Source organism: Piliocolobus tephrosceles, chromosome 1 (genome assembly GCF_002776525.5).
Source record: "Piliocolobus tephrosceles isolate RC106 chromosome 1, ASM277652v3, whole genome shotgun sequence".
NCBI lineage: Eukaryota > Metazoa > Chordata > Mammalia > Primates > Cercopithecidae > Piliocolobus > Piliocolobus tephrosceles.
Window position 1 is genome coordinate 5,124,055 of NC_045434.1, and position 8,141 is coordinate 5,132,195.

Consider the following 8,141-nt stretch of genomic DNA (forward strand, 5'->3'; position numbering starts at 1 on the left):
AGAAAAATCCACCGCAGAATTAAAGAGGGATAACGTCAGCCTTTCAACAGGCCCAGGGGCTGTGTGTATCTGGGGGAAGCCCCTGCTAGGGAACCATAAGCAGGACCGTAAGTGACCCTGAGGTGCCAGGCTCTGGCTAGCAGTGGTACGCACTGTGTGAAGGTAACATTCTAGCAAATGTGCGTGGGAACTGGGAGCCATCTCAGTACGCTATCAATTAGAAAACACGCAGATCAGTGGGGTAAGTGGAAGAAAAAAGGAAACTTTGAACTAACAAGTAGAGGTCAAAGATGAGGGGCCTAAATGCCGCCATTGTTCAGCTGGAAAGGTCTCTGGCAGGCTGAGCAGACGGCCGCCCGGGCTGGGGAAGTGGGTGAGGGCCGTGGAAACACTGAAGTAAGGGTTTTCCATTATTAATCACTCAGTCAATCACGAGCTCCGGCATCGCTGACCAGATGTCTTTAAAGATCCTAAATTTGTCATTCTGCTGATGGGCGCTCCTCTCCAGACTTGCTAATTCACTCAGACCATTATCCTCATCTGTCCACAGTCGGCTTCCTACAGCCAGCAGCACACTCACTCATGGAGCTGTTGGCTTTGGATTAAATTCGGGATTGAACGACTACCCAGAAGTGTTCTGGAAAGAAGCGACGAGTGTGGCCTGCCTCACGTCCTCACCCGTCAAAAGCACCAGCAGGCACGTTAACTCGGATTCTCACAAGGAAAAGGCCATTAAAGCTCAAGGTGCATTTCAAACTCCAGGCTACGGAGCCGAGGACCTCGGGGGCCGTTCTGCGGACACCGGCCTCTGGCTGCCCTCAGTTCGGGTTCTCCTGGGGCTCCGAGCACTACTAAACATTCACACGGCCACACGTTTGGGCCTTGGGGTTGGGACAGGTTCCTAAAAGGGCCGCACGTGTGGGCACAGGAACCACTGCCCTCTGGGAAACCCGGCGACGGTCGGCACCTTCCTCCCGCGCTGCTCGGCCCACGCCCTCCCATTTCCCCAGGGCTACTCCGGCCCTGCCCCACCGCCCTTCTCCGCCTCCGCTGGGTTGGGCCGGAGGCTTTGGTCAAGGGGCCCGAGCCCCCAGCCCTGGCCCTTCCCCAGAACGCACCGTGGTTCCCTGTTTTCAGCCATACCCAGCGTTGTCCGGGTCCGTGGGGCGCCCTACCTGTGCCGGGGCAGGCGGGGGCCGCAGCCTAGGCCCCAGCCCGGGCAGAGCCGGCACTGCGCATGCTCCCAGGAAGCCCCGCCCCCGGGCTGGGCGCCTCCGAGTGGCCACGCCCACAATCCGCACCACCACTGCCCCTCCCTACCCCGCCAAGGGCCTCCTGCTGCCCGCAGTTCTGGGGCAAGTGTAAGGACTCAGGGACGCCCTGGCGCCTCTTTCAAGCCTGGGCAACAGCCTGGCCCTGCCCTGCCTCCAGGATCAGGCTGGCCTCAACAGAACAGCAAAGATCTTCCATCCAAGTAGGAGTGTTTCCGTGTGTGTGTGACATATATACATGGTGATGCTCCAACACCCCACCCCCTCCCCACCCCACCCCACCCCACCCCATCCTTCCCTCTGATCTTGGAGGAAAAGTAGGTTTCCTTCTGGCGATACCTAAGGCCATAGCTGCTTTGGGACGCCTCATCCGCCCCTACCCGTCCCCATCACGCTGGGGCTGAGGCAGCCTTTCCTGGGAGTTACTCTCAAAGCCACCGGGCTGGGGCAGATCACAGAGGCTCTCCTGCACGTTCCCGGGAGCCCGGGCTGTCTGTCCTTAGCAGCCAGTGGTCAGGAGAGAGGAGGACGTCCCAGGCCAGCGGGCTGGGGCACCTGCCTAGGCCGACCCTCTGACACAGGCAGGCGGCCCCGATTCATCGGAGTACCTGCCCTGCTGTAGGGCCCAGGAGTGGGTCCCGTTGAAGAGACAGAGATGGTAACAGCCCTTTTCCTTGAGAAGAACCTTCGATGCTTCTGTATTTAAATCAGCAGGTGAAAAGCATCATTAGCCCTTGAGCTCTAGAACCCTAAGGTGGCTTTTCCCCTCCGATGAAGGCCTACCTGTGGAGAGAGCCACTGGCTAAGAGCAACTGAGGTAGTAGGCCCGAGGCTTCCTGCTTGCTTGAAAATAATGGAACAGAAACGTGACAAATGACACCACGACATGACTGCATAGCAAGAAGGTGCCACGAGCAGCCATTGTCCATGTGGTCCCTTGCCCTGTGCTAGGATCAAATGGGATGATGGTCCTTTGGACCAATGGGTTCAGTATGTGGTTTTGAACTCCTGAAAAGGAATGGCAGCCCATCCAGGGCAATGGGCAGGGCCAAAGCTGCTCTCACAGCATAAACGCCGGGCGTGGCAGGCCACCCTGGCTCCACCTTCAGCGATGGTGGTTCCAGCCCAGTTCCAGCCTAGACCTTCCTCCTATGGAGCCCTCGGAACCTGGAGGAGGCTTAGTCCAGAGTGCTTTGCAACCTGGGGCCCTGGGAAAGCTATAGAGATTACTGGGGTGGGGAGGAGGAAGGAGGCACCACCCAGACCCGCAGAATCAAGTGCCTGGGTGTGAGCCCTGCAGGACAGCAGGGGACCAGCTGACCAGGTTTCCACAGAAGCACCCCTGCTGTGGGGAGTGACATCCCTGAGGAGGGGCAGCCCTCCCTTCACAGCGAAGAGCTGAGGATGGATTCCCATTGACTCAATTTTTAAACCAACTTGAAGACTCCCTATATTACAAATATTGGGAAAAGAGATTTTTTTCTTTTCTTTTTTGGAGACAGAGTTGTGCTCTTGTTGCCCAGGCTGGAGTACAATGGTGCGATCTTGGCTCACTGCAACCTCCTCCTGGGTTCAAGCAATTCCCCTGTCTCAGTGTCCCCAGTAGCTGAGACTACAGAAATCCACCACCACGCTCAGCTAATTTTGTATTTTTAGTAGAGATGGGGTTTCTTCATGTTGGTCAGGCTGGTCTTGAACTCCCCTGCCTCGGCCTCCCAAAGTACAGGCGTGAGCCACCGAACCCGGCCCGAGACTTTTTTTTTTTTTTTATGGAGTCTCACTCTGTCACTCAGGCTGGGGTACAGTGGCTCGATCTTGGCTTACTGCAACCTATGCGGCCCTGGTTCAAGCGATTCTCCTGCCTCAGTCTCCCAAATAGCTGGGATTATAGGCTCCTGCCACCGTGCCCAGCTAATTTTTGTATTTTAGTAGAGACGGGGTTTCACCATCTTGGCCAGGCTGGTCTTGAACTCCTGACCTCATGCTCCACCCACCTCAGCCTCCCTAAGTGCTGGGATTAAAGGTGTGAGCCACCACAGCTGGGGGAGATTTTTTTAAAGTTATTTATTTTTGGAAGAGCCTCCAACCCTGCACAAACCAGCCTACCCCTCTGTTGACGGATGTTTCACTGCCATCATTCAGAAGAGATTTCTCGGGGTGTCCTAGACACATAAGCTCTCTTTTCTTTTCCATGGTGGTTACTGCTCTCTCATATTCGTGGTCCTGAGTTCACCTCTTCATCCACCCACAGTTTCAAATAGCACCTCTGATGACTGCTAACACCTACTGAGTCACTGCGCCACAATTACCTATGTAAATTTAATTGATTAATCAATAAACTACCTATTAAATTCAATAATTATCTTAATTAAAAGTTCACTACAGTCCTGGGAGGTACATGCTAGTATCATCCCCATTTTACAGATGAGAAAACAAGCTGAGATGTTGATTAACTTGCACAAAGTCACACAAGTAATTGGTAGAGCCTGGAGTCAAATCCAGCCACTGCCCAGGTGTCCTTAACCATTGTTAATGGTGGTTAACTCACTTAATTCACTAAATGAACCAACCCTTGGTAAACACCCTTTTTTTGTTTTTTCTTTTGAGATGGAGTCTCGCTCTGTCACCCAGGCCGGAGTACAGTGGCATAATTTTGGCTCACTGCAACCTCTGCCTCCCAGGTTCGAGCAATTCTCCTGCCTCAGTCTCCCAAGTAGCTGGAACAACAGTTGCATGCCACCACACCCGTCTAATTTTTGTATTTTTAGTAGGGACGGGGTTTCACTATGTTGGCCAGGCTGGTCTCGAACTCCTGACCTCATGATCCACCCACTTCAGCCTCCCAGAGTGCTGAGATGGCAGGCATGAGCCACCACACCCAGCCAACACCTCTTAAGGGTCAAGTACTAATTTAGGTCCTGGGAGTCCATCAAGAATGACAAATGCTCCCGGCTCTCGGATGGTTCCTGGCCAATGGAGGAGACTCACTTGTAAAGAAACATGCTCAACTCAAACAGGACACTGAGGCAAGAAGAGAAATGGCCAATATTGCAGATGAGAAGCCTGGGAGGGCTTGCGCCTGCTTAGACGTGGCTCATCATCATCATATGCTGAGCACTTACTATGTCGGGCACCGGACTTACTGTTTAGCACTCACAATTCCCTGAGGCAGGAACTAATTATTATGCCACTTTAAGGATGAGGAAACTGAGGCACAGGCGACATGAATGATTCATTCAAAGTCACTCAGCAGGCAAGCTGGGATGGGAAAGGATGAGTGGGTGCTGTTCTGGCCAGGGCCAGGGGCTGGCAGTGCAAAGGCCACTGCCTGTCTGGAAACTGCTAGCTGTGCATGTGGCTGGACCAGAGGCTGCAGGCTGCTCAGAGGGAGGTGACGCTGGACTCTGTAGCCAAAAAAACAAGGATGGACTTCGTCCTGCAGGCCATGGCAGTGCCATTTACCAGACAGAGGATGGCAGGAGGGACCGCCCTGGAGGAGAAGAGAAGTTCTGGGGTCAGGGCGAGTCCGAGGTACCTGTGGAACATGCTCCCACCAGGCAGTTATGCAGCTTGGGGCTTAGGAAGGGCCGAGCTGGAGCTCTAGCTGAGCGGGCCAAACCTGCTGGGAGGCGAGGCCATGAACGTGGGGGCAAGATCTGCCTGGGAAGGGTTGGCACAGATTGTCAGTGTGGGGAGTTTGTTAAAAATGCAGATATCCGGCCGCAAGACCCCCTGGCTGAGAAGCTCTTCTGCAGTGAGAGGGAAGGGCTCGCCCCAGGACAGGGGTTTAGGAACCACCGCATTCAAGGGCTGGCAGCGGACAGGAATCTGGCAAGACCCTGAGAGCGGGATCCTGGAGGGAGGAGAACTGGGAGATGGAGGTCCAGGGAGGAGGGGGGTCAGGGCGGAGTGGCCGGTTTGTGGGAAATGCCAGCTGGTGGCGAAGCGCCCTGCAGAGGCTCCTGGCTGGGGCAGAAGCCAGATTTCAGGGGCTGGAAGAGAGAGGCTCTGGTGAGGGGCTGGGCTGGCGGGGAGGTCGCAAGATGGGGTGCGGAGGTTGGGAGCCGCTGGGGAGGAGGCCCTGGGGGAGAGAGGGGCGATCTTCACGGCAGAGGACGGCGGACTTCCCGAGGGAGGACGGTGCCTTAGGCAGAAAATTGAGACCCTCCCCCGAGGCAAGAGTGGAGGCAGGAGCAGGGGCGGGTCGAGGAGGGCGCTGGTGCTCAGCAGCCTCTAGGATCCCCCACGTAGCGGGCACCACTGTTTGCTGAGAAAGGGGACGAGGCAGCGGGGAAGCTGCTGCGGGGACCAGGGCGCCGGTGGGAGGCAGGGACAGCCGCCCAGCTCAGGGGGCGCGCTCCGAGGAAGACCCGGGCACCTGCCGCCTCCTCCCCCGGCTCCGCAGCCGCCGCCCCGTGCCCTCCACCTGCGACCTTCACCCCCATCACCATCGCCACGGGCCTGGTAGCCTCTTTCAGCGTTCCAGTCTCAGAGCAACTGTCGTTTTGAGACGACAAAAAATTTTTGAGACTCAAGAAATTTTGAGTGCAATTTCTTGTTCTGTGTCTTGGTTTTAGCCTTTTCTTCTAGGAGGCATTAAGTCACGAACAGGGCGAGGCGGTTTTGCCATCATGGGGTCTGCGGAGTCTGTTTAGGCATCAGCCTCCGCTGCCAGAAGCGCCCCACGGCCTGCGAACCACACACACCCTCCATGCGGCAGGAAACACAGAATCGCCAGATTTCAGAGCTCAACCCCTAATTCAGACCCTTCTTTTCCCCCGCCTTTATCTCATCTTTGCAACAGGCAGGGATTGCATCTAGGACCCCCAGGATGTGGCTGGTATCTTCACTGTGCTGTCATGGAGCCCTGGGAGCTGTGGCCAGGCCCCGCCAGGCGCAGGAAGTCAGTCCTCCTTCCAGGAATCCCCTGTGCTCCCCGGCCCTTACAACACAGGGTAGGGCCTGCAGGTCCATGAGGAAGGACGCTTGAGGGAGCCCGCACCCAGGCTGGTGCGGCCGTCTCAGGCACGGGGTCCATGTCCTTCAGGATCTGCAGAGGTACAACTGCCACCCCTGCCTGGGCAGGACTGGGGACCCTGGTGGAGAAAAGCAGCTGCCCCATGCAGGGGAAGAATGGGCATCACGGGCTCCCCTTCCACACAAGGGCATCGCCAGGAATTTCGGGCGTGTCAGGGGCAGCAGTTACCATGGGAACAAACACGCCCAGGTTTCTAAAGGCAGACACTGATGAAATCACAGGGGACTCGTAAGTGTGCTGGGCCCAGACAGATCTCCATTGGTCCAACAGCGATCCTCTGAGCCACACCCTGCAAGCATGATCAGAACTAGCATTTAAAAAAATATGCAAGGCTTCAAGATAGGATGGAGCAAGTGGTGAAATACAAAACAACTTTATAGAGCTGAGTGGGCTGGGGAAAATATCTTATGCAAAACAGAAGCAGTGCAAGCTGCCAGCTCTGGTCCTATGCTTCAGACACTCATTTGCTATGAATACTGTGAAAGCAAGTGAATACATATATTTAAATTTTTTTATGTTGTATGTGATACATACAAAATATATGCAATGTATAAATAAGTTATGAGGTATAATAACCAAATGAACACTTGGGAACCTAGCACCAGCCCCACAGGGCCACTACCAATGGATTTCTTCTCCAGGCCAGCCCCTTCCTTCCCCAGAGGGGCCCGTATCCTCACACGTATATGTTTTTCAATGAGAGTTTTTTGCTTCACTGGACAATTCCCCCTGGGAGCTACCTACAGACTACAGTGGAAGGTTTTAGTTGTTGTTGTTTTGGGTTTTGTTTTGGTTTTGGTTTTGGTGGTAATGGTAAAATCTTTTGTTCTGAAATGTTTTCAGACCAGAGCCTCCTCCCTGTGGTCACTCTGACTACAGCAAACATTGTCCTTTCTCTTAGATAAGTGTTTTCAAAGTGCTTAGACTATTTCCCTGGGAGTGGCCTCCTCCTCATGGAAATGAAGAACATTTTTCAAACAACATATGGATTTCAAAGGTGCAAATACATGAACTGTAAAATATGCACTCACTTTTCTACTCCTCCCAGCAGCCTCCTCTAATGTTTACTGGGCATCTACTAAATGCCCACATTGTAAGCATTTTATGTTCCTTAACTAATTTAATCCTCATAACAATACTACGCATTAATTTATCATCTGCATTTTATGCATGAGAGAAGCAAGGTGCAGAGAAGCGATCATTTGCCCAAGAGCACACAAGGTAAGGCAGAGCCAGGATTACCTAAGCCACCAAGGCCACAGAGCAAGGCCCACAGTGTGACTCACCACTCTCCTTCTTAGACTCTGTCCTGGTCTCTCACTTCCCTTTGGTCCCATCGTCTCAGGCACCTCTTCCTCCTCCATCAGACCTTCAAATGCTGGTGTGACCCAGGGCTGGGCTCAGCACTCTCCTGACTAGAAACGTTCTGCCTGCATGATTTTTAAAATCTACACTCATGACTGCAAGTGGAGAGGCCAAGGATCCTGAGCACTTGATCTCAGCCTCGGGCCTCTCTCCTGCATTTCCAAGCCCACTTCAAACTCGCCACCTGACACACAGTGGAGTCATCTCTCAATGCTCCTCTCTCTGTGACCCTCTCATGTGGGTGGGACCACCCCTAGTCACCATCCCCACGGCTCAGTCTCCTGGTTTCATAGATGAGCCCTTTAGGCCTTCTGAACCTCTCCCATCTCATCCCATCCCACCCCACCCACCCATCCACCCATCCATCCATCCATCCATCCCATCCATCCATCCACCCATCCCCCATTCATCCAACCCACTCATCCATCCATCCCACTGATCCATCCATCTCGCCCATCCATCCATCC

General features: G+C 54.3%; 2 protein-coding genes across 7 annotated transcripts in view; one reads left to right on the forward strand and one right to left on the reverse strand.

Moving 5' to 3' along the window:
• AKT3 (AKT serine/threonine kinase 3) overlaps positions 1-2,836 on the forward strand; it is a 373,403-nt gene extending 370,567 nt beyond the window's left edge. For both annotated transcript variants that reach the window (XR_002732370.3, XM_023216163.3), the window contains one exon: positions 551-2,836. The gene's annotated coding sequence lies outside the window, so the exon portion shown is untranslated. The remainder of the gene's footprint in view (positions 1-550) is intronic.
• SDCCAG8 (serologically defined colon cancer antigen 8) overlaps positions 1-8,141 on the reverse strand; it is a 256,242-nt gene that overhangs the window by 15,583 nt on the left and 232,518 nt on the right. The window lies entirely within an intron of this gene.